The following is a 20,318-nucleotide window of genomic DNA, read 5'->3' on the forward strand; positions in this document are numbered from 1 at the left end:
ATACGACAATCTCATTTCCGATCCACTAATCCTTCTTTACTGCATCCCTCACTCCCACACATTGACGAATTCACACGGAAATTCCGTCGCTATGAAATACGAGTACAATGTGTTCTAAGACATTTCCTTCTAAATCGAGTAACGTTTCTATGGAAACGACAGGATTTTCTTTTGGGATACCACAATCTCATTTCGGTTCCACTAATCCTTCTTTACTGCATCCCTCACTCCCACACATTGACGAATTCACACGGAAATTCCGTCGCTATGAAATACGAGTACTATGTGTTCTAAGACATTTCCTTCTAAATCGAGTAATGTTTCTATGGAAACGACAGGATTTTCTTTTGGGATACAATAATCACATTTCCCATCCACTAATCCTTCTTTACTACATCCCTCACTCCCACACATTGACGAATTCACACGGAAATTCCGTCGCTATGAAATACGAGTACTATGTGTTCTAAGACATTTCCTTCTAAATCGAGTAACGTTTCTATGGAAACGACAGGATTTTCTTTTGGAATACGACAATCCCATTCCCGATCTACTAATCCTTCTTTACTGCATCCCTCACTCCCAAACATTGACGTACTCACACGGAAATTGCGTCGCTATGAAATACTATGTGTTCTAAGACATTTCCATCTTAATCGAGTAACGTTTCTATGGAAACGACAGGATTTTCTATTGGGATACGACAATCTCATTTCCGATCCACTAATCCTTCTTTACTGCATCCCTCACTCCCACACATTGACGAATTCACATGGAAATTCCGTCGCTATGAAATACGAGTACTATGTGTTCTAAGACATTTCCTTCTAAATCGAGTAACGTTTCTATGGAAACGACAGGATTTTCTTTTGGGATACGACAATCACATTTCCGATCCACTAATCCTTCTTTACTGCATCCCTCACTCCCAAACATTGACGAATTCGCATGGAAATTGCGTCGCTATGAAATACTATATGTTAGAAGACATTTCCTTCTAAATCGAGTAACGTTTCTATGGAAACGACAGGATTTTCTTTTAGGATACAACAATCACATTTCCGATCCACTATTCCTTCTTTACTGCATCCCTCACTCCCAAACATTGACGAATTCACGCGGAAACTTCGTCGCTATGAAATACTATTTGTTCTAAGACATTTCCTTCTGAATCGAGTAACGTTTCTATGGAAACGACAGGATTTTCTTTTGGGTTACGACAATCTCATTTCCGATCCACTAATCCTTCTTTACTGCATCCCTCGCTCCCACACATTGTCGAATTCACACGGAAATTCCGTCGCTATGAAATACGAGTACTATGTGTTCTAAGACATTTCCTTCTAAATCGAGTAACGTTTCTATGGAAACGACAGGATTTTCTTTTGGGATACGACGATCACATTTCCGATCCACTAATCCTTCTTTGCTGCATCCCTCACTCCCAAACATTGCCGAATTCACACGGAAATTGCGTCGCTATGAAATACTATGTGTTAGAAGACATTTCCTTCTAAATCGAGTAACGTTTCTATGGAAACGACAGGATTTTCTTTTGGGATACGACAATCTCATTTCCGATCCACTAATCCTTCTTGACTGCATCAATCACTCCCACACATTGACGAATTCACACGGAAATTCCGTCGCTATGAAATACGAGTACTACGTGTACTAAGACATTTCCTTCTAAATCAAGTAACGTTTCTATGGAAACGACAGGATTTTCTTTTGGGATACGACAATCTCATTTCCGATCCACTAATCCTTCTTTACTGCATCCCTCACTCCCACACATTGACGAATTCACACGGAAATTGCGTGCCTATGAAATACGAGTACTATGTGTTCTAAGACATTTCCTTCTAAATCGAGTAACGTTTCTATGGAAACGACAGGATTTTCTTTTGGGATACGACAATCTCATTTCCGATCCACTAACCCTTCTTTACTGCATCCCTCACTCCCACACATTGACGAAGTCACACGGAAATTCCGTCGCTATGAAATACGAGTACTATGTGTTCTATGACATTTCCTTCTAAATCGAGTAACGTTTCTATACAAACGACAGGATTTTCTTTTGGGATACGACAATCTCATTTCCAATCCACTAATCCTTCTTTACTGCATCCCTCACTCCCACACATTGACGAATTCACACGGAAATTGGGTCGCTATGAAATACGAGTACTATGTGTTCCAATACATTTACTTCAAAATCGAGTAACGTTTCTATGGAAACGACAGGATTTTCTTTTGGGATACGACAATCTCATTTCCGATCCACTAATCCTTCTTTACTGCATCCCTCACTCCCACACATTGACGAATTCACACGGAAATTGCGTCACTATGAAATACGAGTACTATGTGTTCTAAGACATTTCCTTCTAAATCGATTAACGTTTCTATGGAAACGACAGGATTTTGTTTTGGGATACGACAATCTCATTTCCGAACCACTAATCCTTCTTTACTGCATCCCTCACTCCCACACATTGACGAATTCACACGGAAATTGCGTCGCTATGAAATACGAGTACTATGTATTCTAAGACATTTCCTTCTAAATCGAGTAACGTTTCTATGGAAACGACAGGATTTTTTTTTGGGATACGACAATCACATTTCCGATCCACTAATCCTACTTTACTGCATCCCTCACTAACACACTTTGACGAATTCACACGGAAATTGCGTCGCTATGAATTACTGTGGGTTCTATGACCTCTCCTTCTAAATCAAGTAACGTTTCTATGGAAACGACAGGACATTTTTTTGGGATCCGACAAACTCATTTCCGATCCACTAATCCTTCTTTACTGCATCCCTCACTCCCAAACATTGACGAATTCACACGGAAATTGCGTCGCTATGAATTACTATGGGTTCTATGACCTCTCCTTCTAAATCGAGTAACGTTTCTATGGAAACGACAGGATTTTCTTTTGGGATACGACAATCTCATTTCCGATCCACTAATCCTTCTTTGCTGCACCCCTCACTCCCACACATTGACGAATTCACACGGAAATTGTGTCGCTATGAAATACGAGTACTATGTGTTCTAAGACCTTTGCTTCTAAATCGAGTAACGTTTCTATGGAAACGACAGGATTTTCTTTTGAGATACGACAATCTCATTTCCGATCCACTAATCCTTCTTTACTGCATCCCGCACTCCCACACATTGACGAATTCACACGGAAATTGCGTCGCTATATAATACAAGTACTATGTATTGTAAGACATTTGCTTCTAAATCGAGTAACGTTTCTACGGAAACGACAGGATTTTCTTTTGGGAAACGACAATCTCATTTCCGATCCACTAATCCTTCTTTACTGCATCCCTCACTCCCACACATTGACGAATTCACACGGAAATTGGGTCGCTATGAAATACGAGTACTATGTGTTCTAAGACATTTCCTTCTAAATCGAGTAACGTTTCTATGGAAACGACAGGATTTTCTTTTGGGATACGACAATCTCATTTCCGATCCACTAATCCTGGTTTACTGCATCCCTCACTCCCACACATTGACGAATTCACACGGAAATTGCGTCGCTATGAAATACGAGTACTATGTGTTCTAAGACATTTCCTTCTAAATCGAGTAACGTTTCTATGGAAACGACAGGATTTTATTTTGGGATACGACAATCTCATTTCCGATCCACTAATCTTTCTTTACTGCATCCCTCACTCCCACACATTGACGAATTCACACGGAAATTGCGACGCTATGAAATACGAGTACTATGTGTTCTAAGACATTTCCTTCTAAATCGAGTAACGTTTCTATGGAACCGACAGGATTTTCTTTTCGAATACGACAATCACATTTCCGATCCACTAATCCTACTTTACTGCATCCCTCACTCCCACACATTGACGAATTCACATGGAAATTGCGTCGCTATGAAATACGAGAACTATGTGTTCTAAGACATTTCCTTCTAAATCGAGTAACGTTTCTATGAAAACGACAGGATTTTCTTTTGGGATACGACAATCTCATTTCCGATCCACTAATCCTTCTTTACTGCATCCCTCACTCCCACACATTGACGAATTCACACGGAAATTGCGTCGCTATGAAAAACGAGTACTATGTATTCTAAGACATTTCCTTCAAAATCGAGTAACGTTTCTATGGAAACGACAGGATTGCCTTTTGAGATACGACAATCTCATTTCCGATCCACTAATCCTTCTTTACTGCATCCCTCACTCCCACACATTGACGAATTCACACGGAAATTGCGTCGCTATGAAATACGAGTACTATGTATTATAAGACATTTCCTTCTAAATCGAGTAACGTTTCTATGGAAACGACAGAATTTTCTTTTGGGATACGACAATCACATTTCTGATCCACTAATCCTTCTTTACTGCATTCCTCACTCCCACACATTGACGAATTCACACGGAAATTGCGTCGCTATGAAATACGAGTACTATGTGTTCTAAGACATTTCCTTCTAAATCGAGTAACGTTTCTATGGAAACGACAGGATTTTCTTTTGGGATACGACAATCTCATTTCCGATCCACTAATCCTTCTTTACTGCATCCCTCACTCCCACACATTGACGAATTCACACGGAAATTGCGTCGCTATGAAATACGAGTACTATGTGTTCTAAGACATTTCCTTCTAAATCGAGTAACGTTTCTATGGAAACGGCAGGATTTTCTTTTGAGATACGACAATCTCATTTCCGATCCACTAATCCTTCTTTACTGCATCCCTCACTCCCACACATTGACGAATTCACACGGAAATTGCGTCGCTATAAAATACGAGTACTATGTATTCTAAGACATTTCCTTCTAAATCGAGTAACGTTTCTATGGAAACGACAGGATATTCTTTTGGGATACGACAATCACATTTCCGATCCACTAATCCTTCTTTACTGCATTCCTCACTCCCACACATTGACGAAGTCACACGGAAATTCCGTCGCTATGAAATACGAGTACTATGTGTTCTAAGACATTTCCTTCTAAATCGAGTAACGTTTCTATACAAACGACAGGATTTTCTTTTGGGATACGACAATCTCATTTCCAATCCACTAATCCTTCTTTACTGCATCCCTCACTCCCACACATTGACGAATTCACACGGAAATTGTGTCTCTATGAAATACGAGTACTATGTGTTCCAATACATTTCCTTCAAAATCGAGTAACGTTTCTATGGAAACGACAGGATTTTCTTTTGGGATACGACAATCTCATTTCCGATCCACTAATCCTTCATTACTGCATCCCTCACTCCCACACATTGACGAATTCACACGGAAATTGCGTCGCTATGAAATACGAGTACTATGTGTTCTAAGACATTTCCTTCTAAATCGATTAACGTTTCTATGGAAACGACAGGATTTTCTTTTGGGATACGACAATCTCATTTCCGAAAAACTAATCCTTCTTTACTGCATCCCTCACTCCCACACATTGACGAATTCACACGGAAATTGCGTCGCTATGAAATACGAGTACTATATATTCTAAGACATTTCCTTCTAAATCGAGTAACGTTTCTATGGAAACGACAGGATTTTTTTTTGGGATACGACAATCACATTTCCGATCCACTAATCCTACTTTACTGCATCCCTCACTAACACACATTGACGAATTCACACGGAAATTGCGTCGCTATGAATTACTGTGGGTTCTATGACCTCTCCTTCTAAATCAAGTAACGTTTCTATGGAAACGACAGGACATTTTTTTGGGATCCGACAATCTCATTTCCGATCCACTAATCCTTCTTTACTGCATCCCTCACTCCCAAACATTGACGAATTCACACGGAAATTGCGTCGCTATGAATTACTATGGGTTCTATGACTTCTCCTTCTAAATCGAGTAACGTTTCTATGGAAACGACAGGATTTTCTTTTGGGATACGACAATCTCATTTCCGATCCACTAATCCTTCTTTGCTGCACCCCTCACTCCCACACATTGACGAATTCACACGGAAATTGTGTCGCTATGAAATACGAGTACTATGTGTTCTAAGACATTTCCTTCTAAATCGAGTAACGTTTCAATGGAAACGACAGGATTTTCTTTTGAGATACGACAATCTCATTTCCGATCCACTAATCCTTCTTTACTGCATCCCTCACTCCCACACATTGACGAATTCACACGGAAATTGCGTCGCTATGAAATACGAGTACTATGTGTTCTAAGACATTTGCTTCTAAATCGAGTAACGTTTCTATGGAAACGACAGGATTTTCTTTTGAGATACGACAATCTCATTTCCGATCCACTAATCCTTCTTTACTGCATCCCTCACTCCCACACATTGACGAATTCACACGGAAATTGCGTCGCTATATAATACAAGTACTATGTGTTGTAAGACATTTGCTTCTAAATCGAGTCACGTTTCTATGGAAACGACAGGATTTTCTTTTGGGAAACGACAATCTCATTTCCGATCCACTAATCTTTCTTTACTGCATCCCTCACTCCCACACATTGACGAATTCACACGGAAATTGCGTCGCTATGAAATACGAGTACTATGTGTTCTAAGACATTTCCTTCTAAATCGAGTAACGTTTCTATGGAACCGACAGGATTTTCTTTTTTAATACGACAATCACATTTCCGATCCACTAATCCTACTTTACTGCATCCCTCACTCCCACACATTGACGAATTCACACGGAAATAGCGTCGCTATGAAATACGAGTACTATGTGTTCTAAGACATTTCCTTCTAAATCGAGTAACGTTTCTATGAAAACGACAGGATTTTCTTTTGGGATACGACAATCTCATTTCCGATCCACTAATCCTTCTTTACTGCATCCCTCACTCCCACACATTGACGAATTCACACGGAAATTGCGTCGCTATGAAAAACGAGTACTATGTATTCTAAGACATTTCCTTCTAAATCGAGTAACGTTTCTATGGAAACGACAGGATTTTCTTTTGAGATACGACAATCTCATTTCCGATCCACTACTCCTTCTTTACTGCATCCCTCACTCCCACACATTGACGAATTCACACGGAAATTGCGTCGCTATGAAATACGAGTACTATGTATTATAAGACATTTCCTTCTAAATCGAGTAACGTTTCTATGGAAACCACAGGATTTTCTTTTGGGATACGACAATCACATTTCTGATCCACTAATCCTTCTTTACTGCATTCCTCACTCCCACACATTGACGAATTCACACGGAAATTGCGTCGCTATGAAATACGAGTACTATGTGTTCTAAGACATTTCCTTCTAAATCGAGTAACGTTTCTATGGAAACGACAGGATTTTCTTTTGGGATACGACAATCACATTTCTGATCCACTAATCCTTCTTTACTGCATTCCTCACTCCCACACATTGACGAATTCACACGGAAATTGGGTCACTATGAAATACGAGTACTATGTGTTCTAAGACATTTCCTTCTAAATCGAGTAACGTTTCTATGGAAACGACAGGATTTTCTTTTGGGAAACGACAATCTCATTTCCGATCCACTAATCCTTCTTTACTGCATCCCTCACTCCCACACATTGACGAATTCACACGGAAATTGCGTCGCTATGAAATACGAGTACTATGTGTTCTAAGACATTTCCTTCTAAATCGAGTAACGTTTCTATGGAAACGGCAGGATTTTCTTTTGAGATACGACAATCTCATTTCCGATCCACTAATCCTTCTTTACTGCATCCCTCACTCCCACACATTGACGAATTCACACGGAAATTGCGTCGCTATGAAATACGAGTACTATGTATTCTAAGACATTTCCTTCTAAATCGAGTAACGTTTCTATGGAAACGACAGGATATTCTTTTGGGATACGACAATCACATTTCCGATCCACTAATCCGTCTTTACTGCATTCCCCAATCCCACACATTGACGAAGTCACACGGAAATTCCGTCGCTATGAAATACGAGTACTATGTGTTCTAAGACATTTCCTTCTAAATCGAGTAACGTTTCTATACAAACGACAGGATTTTCTTTTGGGATACGACAATCTCATTTCCAATCCACTAATCCTTCTTTACTGCATCCCTCACTCCCACACATTGACGAATTCACACGGAAATTGCGTCGCTATGAAATACGAGTACTATGTGTTCCAATACATTTCCTTCAAAATCGAGTAACGTTTCAATGGAAACGACAGGATTTTCTTTTGGGATACGACAATCTCATTTCCGATCCACTAATCCTTCTTTACTGCATCCCTCACTCCCACACATTGACGAATTCACACGGAAATTGCGTCGCTATGAAATACGAGTACTATGTGTTCTAAGACATTTCCTTCTAAATCGATTAACGTTTCTATGGAAACGACAGGATTTTCTTTTGGGATACGACAATCTCATTTCCGAACCACTAATCCTTCTTTACTGCATCCCTCACTCCCACACATTGACGAATTCACATGGAAATTGCGCCGCTATGAAATACGAGTACTATGTATTCTAAGACATTTACTTCTAAATCGAGTAACGTTTCTATGGAAACGACAGGATTTTTTTTTGGGATACGACAATCACATTTCCGATCCACTAATCTTACTTTACTGCATCCCTCTCTAACACACATTGACGAATTCACACGGAAATTGCGTCGCTATGAATTCCTGTGGGTTCTATGACCTCTCCTTCTAAATCAAGTAACGTTTCTATGGAAACGACAGGACATTTTTTTGGGATCCGACAATCTCATTTCCGATCCACTAATCCTTCTTTACTGCATCCCTCAGTCCCCAACATTGACGAATTCACACGGAAATTGCGTCGCTATGAATTACTATGGGTTCTATGACTTCTCCTTCTAAATCGAGTAACGTTTCTATGGAAACGACAGGATTTTCTTTTGGGATACGACAATCTCATTTCCGATCCACAAATCCTTCTTTGCTGCACCCCTCACACCCACACATTGACGAATTCACACGGAAATTGTGTCGCTATGAAATACGAGTACTATGTGTTCTAAGACATTTCCTTCTAAATCGAGTAACGTTTCTATGGAAACGACAGGATTTTCTTTTGAGTTACGACAATCTCATTTCCGATCCACTAATCCTTCTTTACTGCATCCCTCACTCCCACACATTGACGAATTCACACGGAAATTGCGTCGCTATGAAATACGAGTACTATGTGTTCTAAGACATTTGCTTCTAAATCGAGTAACGTTTCTATGGAAACGACAGGATTTTCTTTTGTGATGCGACAATCTCATTTCCGCTCCACTAATCCTTCTTTACTGCATCCCTCACTCCCACACATTGACGAATTCACACGGAAATTGCGTCGCTATATAATACAAGTACTATGTGTTGTAAGACATTTGCTTCTAAATCGAGTAACGTTTCTATGGAAACGACAGGATTTTCTTTTGGGAAACGACAATCTCATTTCCGATCCACTAATCCTTTTTTACTGCATCCCTCACTCCCACACATTGACGAATTCACACGGAAATTGCGTCGCTATGAAATACGAGTACTATGTGTTCTAAGACATTTCCTTCTAAATCGAGTAACGTTTCTATGGAAACGACAGGATTTTCTTTTGGGATACGACAATCTCATTTCCGATCCACTGATCCTGCTTTACTGCATCCCTCACTCCCACACATTGACGAATTCACACGGAAATTGCGTCGCTATGAAATACGAGTACTATGTGTTCTAAGACATTTCCTTCTAAATCGAGTAACGTTTCTATGGAAACGACAGGATTTTCTTTTGGGATACGACAATCTCATTTCCGATCCACTAATCTTTCTTTACTGCATCCCTCACTCCCACACATTGACGAATTCACACGGAAATTGCGTCGCTATGAAATACGAGTACTATGTGTTCTAAGACATTTCCTTCTAAATCGAGTAACGTTTCTATGGAACCGACAGGATTTTCTTTTGGAATACGACAATCACATTTGCGATCCACTAATCCTACTTTACTGCATCCCTCACTCCCACACATTGACGAATTCACACGGAAATTGCGTCGCTATGAAATACGAGTACTATGTGTTCTAAGACATTTTCTTCTAAATCGAGTAACGTTTCTATGAAAACGACAGGATTTTCTTTTGGGATACGACAATCTCATTTCCGATCCACTAATCCTTCTTTACTGCATCCCTCACTAACACACATTGACGAATTCACACGGAAATTGCGCCGCTATGAAAAACGAGTACTATGAATTCTAAGACATTTCCTTCTAAATCGAGTAACGTTTCTATGGAAACGACAGGATTTTCTTTTGAGATACGACAATCTCATTTCCGATCCACTAATCCTTCTTTACTGCATCCCTCACTCCCACACATTGACGAATTCACACGGAAATTGCGTCGCTATGAAATACGAGTACTATGTATTATAAGACATTTCCTTCTAAATCGAGTAACGTTTCTATGGAAACGACAGGATTTTCTTTTGGGATACGACAATCACATTTCTGATCCACTAATCCTTCTTTACTGCATTCCTCACTCCCACACATTGACGAATTCACACGGAAATTGCGTCGCTATGAAATACGAGTACTATGTGTTCTAAGACATTTCCTTCTAAATCGAGTAACGTTTCTATGGAAACGACAGGATTTTCTTTTGGGATACGACAATCACATTTCTGATCCACTAATCCTTCTTTACTGCATTCCTCACTCCCACACATTTACGAATTCACACGGAAATTGCGTCGCTATGAAATACGAGTACTATGTGTTCTAAGACATTTCCTTCTAAATCGAGTAACGTTTCTATGGAAACGACAGGATTTACTTTTGGGATACGACAATATCATTTCCGATCCACTAATCCTTCTTTACTGCATCCCTCACTCCCACACATTGACGAATTCACACGGAAATTGCGTCGCTATGAAATACGAGTACTATGTGTTCTAAGACATTTCCTTCTATATCGAGTAACGTTTCTATGGAAACGACAGGATTTTTTTTTGGGATACGACAATCACATTTCCGATCCACTAATCCTACTAACCTGCATCCCTCACTAACACACATTGACGAATTCACACGGAAATTGCGTCGCTATGAATTACTGTGGGTTCTATGACCTCTCCTTCTAAATCAAGTAACGTTTCTATGGAAACGACAGGACATTTTTTTGGGATCCGGCAATCTCATTTCCGATCCACTAATCCTTCTTTACTGCATCCCTCACTCCCAAACATTGACGAATTCACACGGAAATTGCGTCGCTATGAATTACTATGGGTTCTATGACTTCTCCTTCTAAATCGAGTAACGTTTCTATGGAAACGACAGGATTTTCTTTTGGGATACGACAATCTCATTTCCGATCCACTAATCCTTCTTTGCTGCACCCCTCACTCCCACACATTGACGAATTCACACGGAAATTGCGTCGCTATGAAATACGAGTACTATGTGTTCTTAGACATTTCCTTCTAAATCGAGTAACGTTTCTATGGAAACGACAGGATTTTCTTTTGAGATACGACAATCTCATTTCCGATCCACTAATCCTTCTTTACTGCATCCCTCACTCCCACACATTGACGAATTCACACGGAAATTGCGTCGCTATATAATGCAAGTACTATGTGTTGTAAGACATTTGCTTCTAAATCGAGTAACGTTTCTATGGAAACGACAGGATTTTCTTTTGGGAAACGACAATCTCATTTCCGATCCACTAATCCTTTTTTACTGCATCCCTCACTCCCACACATTGACGAATTCACACGGAAATTGCGTCGCTATGATATACGAGTACTATGTGTTCTAAGACATTTCCTTCTAAATCGAGTAACGTTTCTATGGAAACGACAGGATTTTCTTTTGGGATACGACAATCTCATTTCCGATCCACTGATCCTGCTTTACTGCATCCCTCACTCCCACACATTGACGAATTCACACGGAAATTGCGTCGCTATGAAATACGAGTACTATGTGTTCTAAGACATTTCCTTCTAAATCGAGTAACGTTTCTATGGAAACGACAGGATTTTCTTTTGAGATACGACAATCTCATTTCCGATCCACTAATCCTTCTTTACTGCATCCCTCACTCCCACACATTGACGAATTCACACGGAAATTGCGTCGCTATGAAATACGAGTACTATGTATTATAAGACATTTCCTTCTAAATCGAGTAACGTTTCTATGGAAACGACAGGATTTTCTTTTGGGATACGACAATCACATTTCTGATCCACTAATCCTTCTTTACTGCATTCCTCACTCCCACACATTGACGAATTCACACGGAAATTGCGTCGCTATGAAATACGGGTACTATGTGTTCTAAGACATTTCCTTCTAAATCGAGTAACGTTTCTATGGAAACGACAGGATTTTCTTTTGGGATACGACAATCACATTTCTGATCCACTAATCCTTCTTTACTGCATTCCTCACTCCCACACATTGACGAATTCACACGGAAATTGCGTCGCTATGAAATACGAGTACTATGTGTTCTAAGACATTTCCTTCTAAATCGAGTAACGTTTCTATGGAAACGACAGGATTTACTTTTGGGATACGACAATCTCATTTCCGATCCACTAATCCTTCTTTACTGCATCCCTCACTCCCACACATTGACGAATTCACACGGAAATTGCGTCGCTATGAAATACGAGTACTATGTGTTCTAAGACATTTCCTTCTATATCGAGTAACGTTTCTATGGAAACGACAGGATTTTTTTTTGGGATACGACAATCACATTTCCGATCCACTAATCCTACTAACCTGCATCCCTCACTAACACACATTGACGAATTCACACGGAAATTGCGTCGCTATGAATTACTGTGGGTTCTATGACCTCTCCTTCTAAATCAAGTAACGTTTCTATGGAAACGACAGGACATTTTTTTGGGATCCGGCAATCTCATTTCCGATCCACTAATCCTTCTTTACTGCATCCCTCACTCCCAAACATTGACGAATTCACACGGAAATTGCGTCGCTATGAATTACTATGGGTTCTATGACTTCTCCTTCTAAATCGAGTAACGTTTCTATGGAAACGACAGGATTTTCTTTTGGGATACGACAATCTCATTTCCGATCCACTAATCCTTCTTTGCTGCACCCCTCACTCCCACACATTGACGAATTCACACGGAAATTGCGTCGCTATGAAATACGAGTACTATGTGTTCTAAGACATTTCCTTCTAAATCGAGTAACGTTTCTATGGAAACGACAGGATTTTCTTTTGGGATACGACAATCTCATTTCCGATCCACTGATCCTGCTTTACTGCATCCCTCACTCCCACACATTGACGAATTCACACGGAAATTGCGTCGCTATGAAATACGAGTACTATGTGTTCTAAGACATTTCCTTCTAAATCGAGTAACGTTTCTATGGAAACGACAGGATTTTCTTTTGGGATACGACAATCTCATTTCCGATCCACTAATCTTTCTTTACTGCATCCCTCACTCCCACACATTGACGAATTCACACGGAAATTGCGTCGCTATGAAATACGAGTACTATGTGTTCTAAGACATTTCCTTCTAAATCGAGTAACGTTTCTATGGAACCGACAGGATTTTCTTTTGGAATACGACAATCACATTTCCGATCCACTAATCCAACTTTACTGCATCCCTCACTCCCACACATTGACGAATTCACACGGAAATTGCGTCGCTATGAAATACGAGTACTATGTGTTCTAAGACATTTCCTTCTAAATCGAGTAACGTTTCTATGAAAACGACAGGATTTTCTTTTGGGATACGACAATCTCATTTCCGATCCACTAATCCTTCTTTACTGCATCCCTCACTCCCACACATTGACGAATTCACACGGAAATTGCGTCGCTATGAAAAACGAGTACTATGTATTCTAAGACATTTCCTTCTAAATCGAGTAACGTTTCTATGGAAACGACAGGTTTTTCTTTTGAGATACGACAATCTCATTTCCGATCCACTAATCCTTCTTTACTGCATCCCTCACTCCCACACATTGACGAATTCACACGGAAATTGCGTCGCTATGAAATACGAGTACTATGTATTATAAGACATTTCCTTCTAAATCGAGTAACGTTTCTATGGAAACGACAGGATTTTCTTTTGGGATACGACAATCACATTTCTAATCCACTAATCCTTCTTTACTGCATTCCTCACTCCCACACATTGACGAATTCACACGGAAATTGCGTCGCTATGAAATACGAGTACTATGTGTTCTAAGACATTTCCTTCTAAATCGAGTAACGTTTCTATGGACACGACAGGATTTTCTTTTGGGATACGACAATCCCATTTCCGATCCACTAATCCTTCTTTACTGCATCCCTCACTCCCACACATTGACGAATTCACACGGAAATTGCGTCGCTATGAAATACGAGTACTATGTGTTCTAAGACATTTCCTTCTAAATCGAGTAACGTTTCTATGGAAACGACAGGATTTTCTTTTGGGATACGACAATCTCATTTCCGATCCACTAATCCTTCTTTACTGCATCCCTCACTCCCACACATTGACGAATTCACACGGAAATTGCGTCGCTATGAAATACGAGTACTATGTATTATAAGACATTTCCTTCTAAATCGAGTAACGTTTCTATGGAAACGACAGGATTTTCTTTTGGGATACGACAATCACATTTCTAATCCACTAATCCTTCTTTACTGCATTCCTCACTCCCACACATTGACGAATTCACACGGAAATTGCGTCGCTATGAAATACGAGTACTATGTGTTCTAAGACATTTCCTTCTAAATCGAGTAACGTTTCTATGGACACGACAGGATTTTCTTTTGGGATACGACAATCCCATTTCCGATCCACTAATCCTTCTTTACTGCATCCCTCACTCCCACACATTGACGAATTCACACGGAAATTGCGTCGCTATATAATGCAAGTACTATGTGTTGTAAGACATTTGCTTCTAAATCGAGTAACGTTTCTATGGAAACGACAGGATTTTCTTTTGGGAAACGACAATCTCATTTCCGATCCACTAATCCTTTTTTACTGCATCCCTCACTCCCACACATTGACGAATTCACACGGAAATTGCGTCGCTATGAAATACGAGTACTATGTGTTCTAAGACATTTCCTTCTAAATCGAGTAACGTTTCTATGGAAACGACAGGATTTTCTTTTGGGATACGACAATCTCATTTCCGATCCACTGATCCTGCTTTACTGCATCCCTCACTCCCACACATTGACGAATTCACACGGAAATTGCGTCGCTATGAAATACGAGTACTATGTGTTCTAAGACATTTCCTTCTAAATCGAGTAACGTTTCTATGGAAACGACAGGATTTTCTTTTGGGATACGACAATCTCATTTCCGATCCACTAATCTTTCTTTACTGCATCCCTCACTCCCACACATTGACGAATTCACACGGAAATTGCGTCGCTATGAAATACGAGTACTATGTGTTCTAAGACATTTCCTTCTAAATCGAGTAACGTTTCTATGGAACCGACAGGATTTTCTTTTGGAATACGACAATCACATTTCCGATCCACTAATCCAACTTTACTGCATCCCTCACTCCCACACATTGACGAATTCACACGGAAATTGCGTCGCTATGAAATACGAGTACTATGTGTTCTAAGACATTTCCTTCTAAATCGAGTAACGTTTCTATGAAAACGACAGGATTTTCTTTTGGGATACGACAATCTCATTTCCGATCCACTAATCCTTCTTTACTGCATCCCTCACTCCCACACATTGACGAATTCACACGGAAATTGCGTCGCTATGAAAAACGAGTACTATGTATTCTAAGACATTTCCTTCTAAATCGAGTAACGTTTCTATGGAAACGACAGGTTTTTCTTTTGAGATACGACAATCTCATTTCCGATCCACTAATCCTTCTTTACTGCATCCCTCACTCCCACACATTGACGAATTCACACGGAAATTGCGTCGCTATGAAATACGAGTACTATGTATTATAAGACATTTCCTTCTAAATCGAGTAACGTTTCTATGGAAACGACAGGATTTTCTTTTGGGATACGACAATCACATTTCTAATCCACTAATCCTTCTTTACTGCATTCCTCACTCCCACACATTGACGAATTCACACGGAAATTGCGTCGCTATGAAATACGAGTACTATGTGTTCTAAGACATTTCCTTCTAAATCGAGTAACGTTTCTATGGACACGACAGGATTTTCTTTTGGGATACGACAATCCCATTTCCGATCCACTAATCCTTCTTTACTGCATCCCTCACTCCCACACATTGACGAATTCACACGGAAATTGCGTCGCTATGAAATACGAGTACTATGTGTTCTAAGACATTTCCTTCTAAATCGAGTAACGTTTCTATGGAAACGACAGGATTTTCTTTTGGGATACGACAATCTCATTTCCGATCCACTAATCCTTCTTTACTGCATCCCTCACTCCCACACATTGACGAATTCACACGGAAATTGCGTCGCTATGAAATACGAGTACTATGTATTCTAAGACATTTCCTTGTAAATCGAGTAACGTTTCTATGGAAACGACAGGATTTTCTTTTGAGATACGACAATCTCATTTCCGATCCACTAATCCTTCTTTACTGCATCCCTCACTCCCACACATTGACGAATTCACACGGAAATTGCGTCGCTATGAAATACGAGTACTATGTATTCTAAGACATTTCCTTCTAAATCGAGTAACGTTTCTATGGAAACGACAGGATATTCTTTTGGGATACGACAATCACATTTCCGATCCACTAATCCTTCTTTACTGCATTCCTCACTCCCACACATTGACGAATTCACACGGAAATTGCGTCGCTATGAAATGCGAGTACTATGTGTTCTAAGACATTTCCTTCTAAATCGAGTAACGTTTCTATGGAAACGACAGCATTTTCTTTTGGGATACGACAATCTCATTTCCGATCCACTAATCCTTCTTTACTGCATCCCTCACTCCCACACATTGACGAATTCACACGGAAATTGCGTCGCTATGAAATACGAGTACTATGTGTTCTAAGACATTTCCTTCTAAATCGAGTAACGTTTCTATGGAAACGACAGGATTTTCTTTTGGGATACGACAATCTCATTTCCGATCCACTAATCCTTCTTTACTGCATCCCTCACTCCCACACATTGACGAATTCACACGGTAATTGCGTCGCTATGAAATACGAGTACTATGTATTCTAAGACATTTCCTTCTAAATCGAGTAACGTTTCTATGGAAACGACAGGATTTTCTTTTGGGATACGACAATCACATTTCGATCCACTAATCCTTCTTTACTGCATTCCTCACTCCCACACATTGACGAATTCACACGGAAATTGCGTCGCTATGCATTACTATGGGTTCTATGACTCCTCCTTCTACATCACGTAACGCTTCTATGGAAACGACAGGACTTTTTTTTGGGATACGACAATCTCATTTCCGATCCACTAATCCTTCTTCACTGCATCCCTCACTCCCAAACATTGACGAATTCACACGGACATTCCGTCGCTATGAATTACTATGGGTTCTATGACTTCTCCTTCTAAATCAAGTAACATTTCTATGGAAACGACAGTATTTTTTTTTGGAATACGACAATCTCATTTCCAATCCACTAATCCTACTATACTGCATCCCTTACTCCCAAACATTGACGAATTCACACGGACATTCCGTCGCTATGAATTACTATGGGTTCTATGACTTCTCCTTCTAAATCAAGTAACATTTCTATGGAAACGACAGGACTTTTTTTTGGGATACGACAATCACATTTCCGATCCACTAATTCTTCTTTACTGCATCCCTCACTCCCAAACATCGACGAATTCACACGGAAATTCCGTCGCTATGAAATACGAGTACTATGTGTTCTAAGACATTTCCTTCTAAATCAGGTAACGTTTCTATGGAAACGACAGGATTTTCTTTTGGGATACGACTATCACATTTCCGATCCACTAATCCTTCTTTACTGCATCCCTCACTCCCACACATTGACGAATTCACACGGAAACTCCGTCGCTATGAATTACTATGGGTTCTATGACTACTGCTTCTAAATCAAGTAACATTTCTATGGAAACGACAGGACTTTTTTTTGGGATACGACAATCTCATTTCCGATCCACTAATCCTTCTGTACTGCATCCCTCACTGCCACACATTGGCGAATTCACACGGAAATTACGTCGCTATGAAATACGAGTACTATGTGTTCTAAGACATTTCCTTCTAAATCGAGTAACGTTTCTATGGAAACGACAGGATTTTCTTTTGGAATACGACAATCACATTTCCGATCCACTAATCCTACTTTACTGCATCCCTCACTCCCACACATTGACGAATTCACACGGAAATTACGTCGCTATGAAATACGAGTACTATGTGTTCTAAGACATTTCCTTCTAAATCGAGTTACGTTTCTATGGAAACGACAGGATTTTCTTTTGGGATACGACAATCTCATTTCCGATCCACTAATCCTTCTTTACTGCATCCCTCACTCCCACACATTGACGAATTCACACGGAAATTGCGTCGCTATGAAATACGAGTACTATGTATTCTAAGACATTTCCTTCTAAATCGAGTAACGTTTCTATGGAAACGACAGGATTTTCTTTTGAGATACGACGATCTCATTTCCGATCCACTAATCCTTCTTTACTGCATCCATCACTCCCACACATTGACGAATTCACACGGAAATTGCGTCGCTATGAAATACGAGTACTATGTATTCTAAGACATTTCCTTCTAAATCGAGTAACGTTTCTATGGAAACGACAGGATTTTCTTTTGGGATACGACAATCACATTTATGATCCACTAATCCTTCTTTACTGCATTCCTCACTCCCACACATTGACGAATTCACACGGGAATTGTTTCGCTAAGAAATACGAGTACTATGTGTTCTAAGACATTTCCTTCTAAATCGAGTAACGTTTCTATGGAAACGACAGGATTTTCTTATGGGATACGACAATCTCATTTCCGATCCACTAATCCTTCTTTACTGCATCCCTCACTCCCACACATTGGCGAATTCACACGGAAATTGCGTCGCTATGAAATACGAGTACTATGTGTTCTAAGACATTTCCTTCTAAATCGAGTAACGGTTCTATGGAAACGACAGGATTTTCTTTTGGAATACGACAATCTCATTTCCGATCCACTAATCCTTCTTTACTGCATCCCTCACTCCCACACATTGACGAATTCACACGGAAATTGCGTCGCTATGAAATACGAGTACTATGTATTCTAAGACATTTCCTTCTAAATCGAGTAACGTTTCTATGGAAACGACAGGATTTTCTTTTGGGATACCACAATCACATTTATGATCCACTAATCCTTCTTTACTGCATCCCTCATTCCCACACATTGACGAATTCACACGGAAATTCCGTCGCTATGAATTACTATGGGTTCTATGACTTCGACTTCTAAATCAAGTAACATTTCTATGGAAACGACAGGACTTTCTTTTGGGATACGACAATCTCATTTCCGATCCACTAATCCTTCTTTACTGCATCCCTCACTCCCAAACATTGACGAATTCACACGGAAATTGCGTCGCTACGAAATATTATGTGTTCTAAGACATTTCCTTCTAAATCGAGTAACGTTTCTATGGAAACGACAGGATTTTCTTTTGGGATACGACAATCTCATTTCCGATCCACTAATCCTTCTTTACTGCATCCCTCACTCCCACACATTGGCGAATTCACACGGAAATTGCTCGCTATGAAATACGAGTACTATGTGTTCCAAGACATTTCCTTCTAAATCGAGTAACGTTTCTATGGATACGACAGGATTTTCTTTTGAGATACGACAATCTCATTTCCGAACCACTAATCCTTCTTTACTGCATCCCTCACTCCCACACATTGACTAATTCACACGGAAATTGCGTCGCTATGAAATACGAGTACTATGTATTCTAAGACATTTCCCTCCAAATCGAGTAACGTTTCTATGGAAACGACAGGATTTTTTTTTTGGGTTACGACAATCACATTTCCGATACGCTAATCCTTCTTTACTGCATTCCTCACTCCCACACATTGACGAATTCACACGGAAATTGCGTCGCTATGAAATACGAGTACTATGTGTTCTAAGACATTTCCTTCTAAATCGAGTAACGGTTCTATGGAAACGACAGGATTTTCTTTTGGAATACGACAATCTCATTTCCGATC

Source organism: Schistocerca piceifrons, chromosome 5 (genome assembly GCF_021461385.2).
Source record: "Schistocerca piceifrons isolate TAMUIC-IGC-003096 chromosome 5, iqSchPice1.1, whole genome shotgun sequence".
NCBI classification, from domain to species: domain Eukaryota; kingdom Metazoa; phylum Arthropoda; class Insecta; order Orthoptera; family Acrididae; genus Schistocerca; species Schistocerca piceifrons.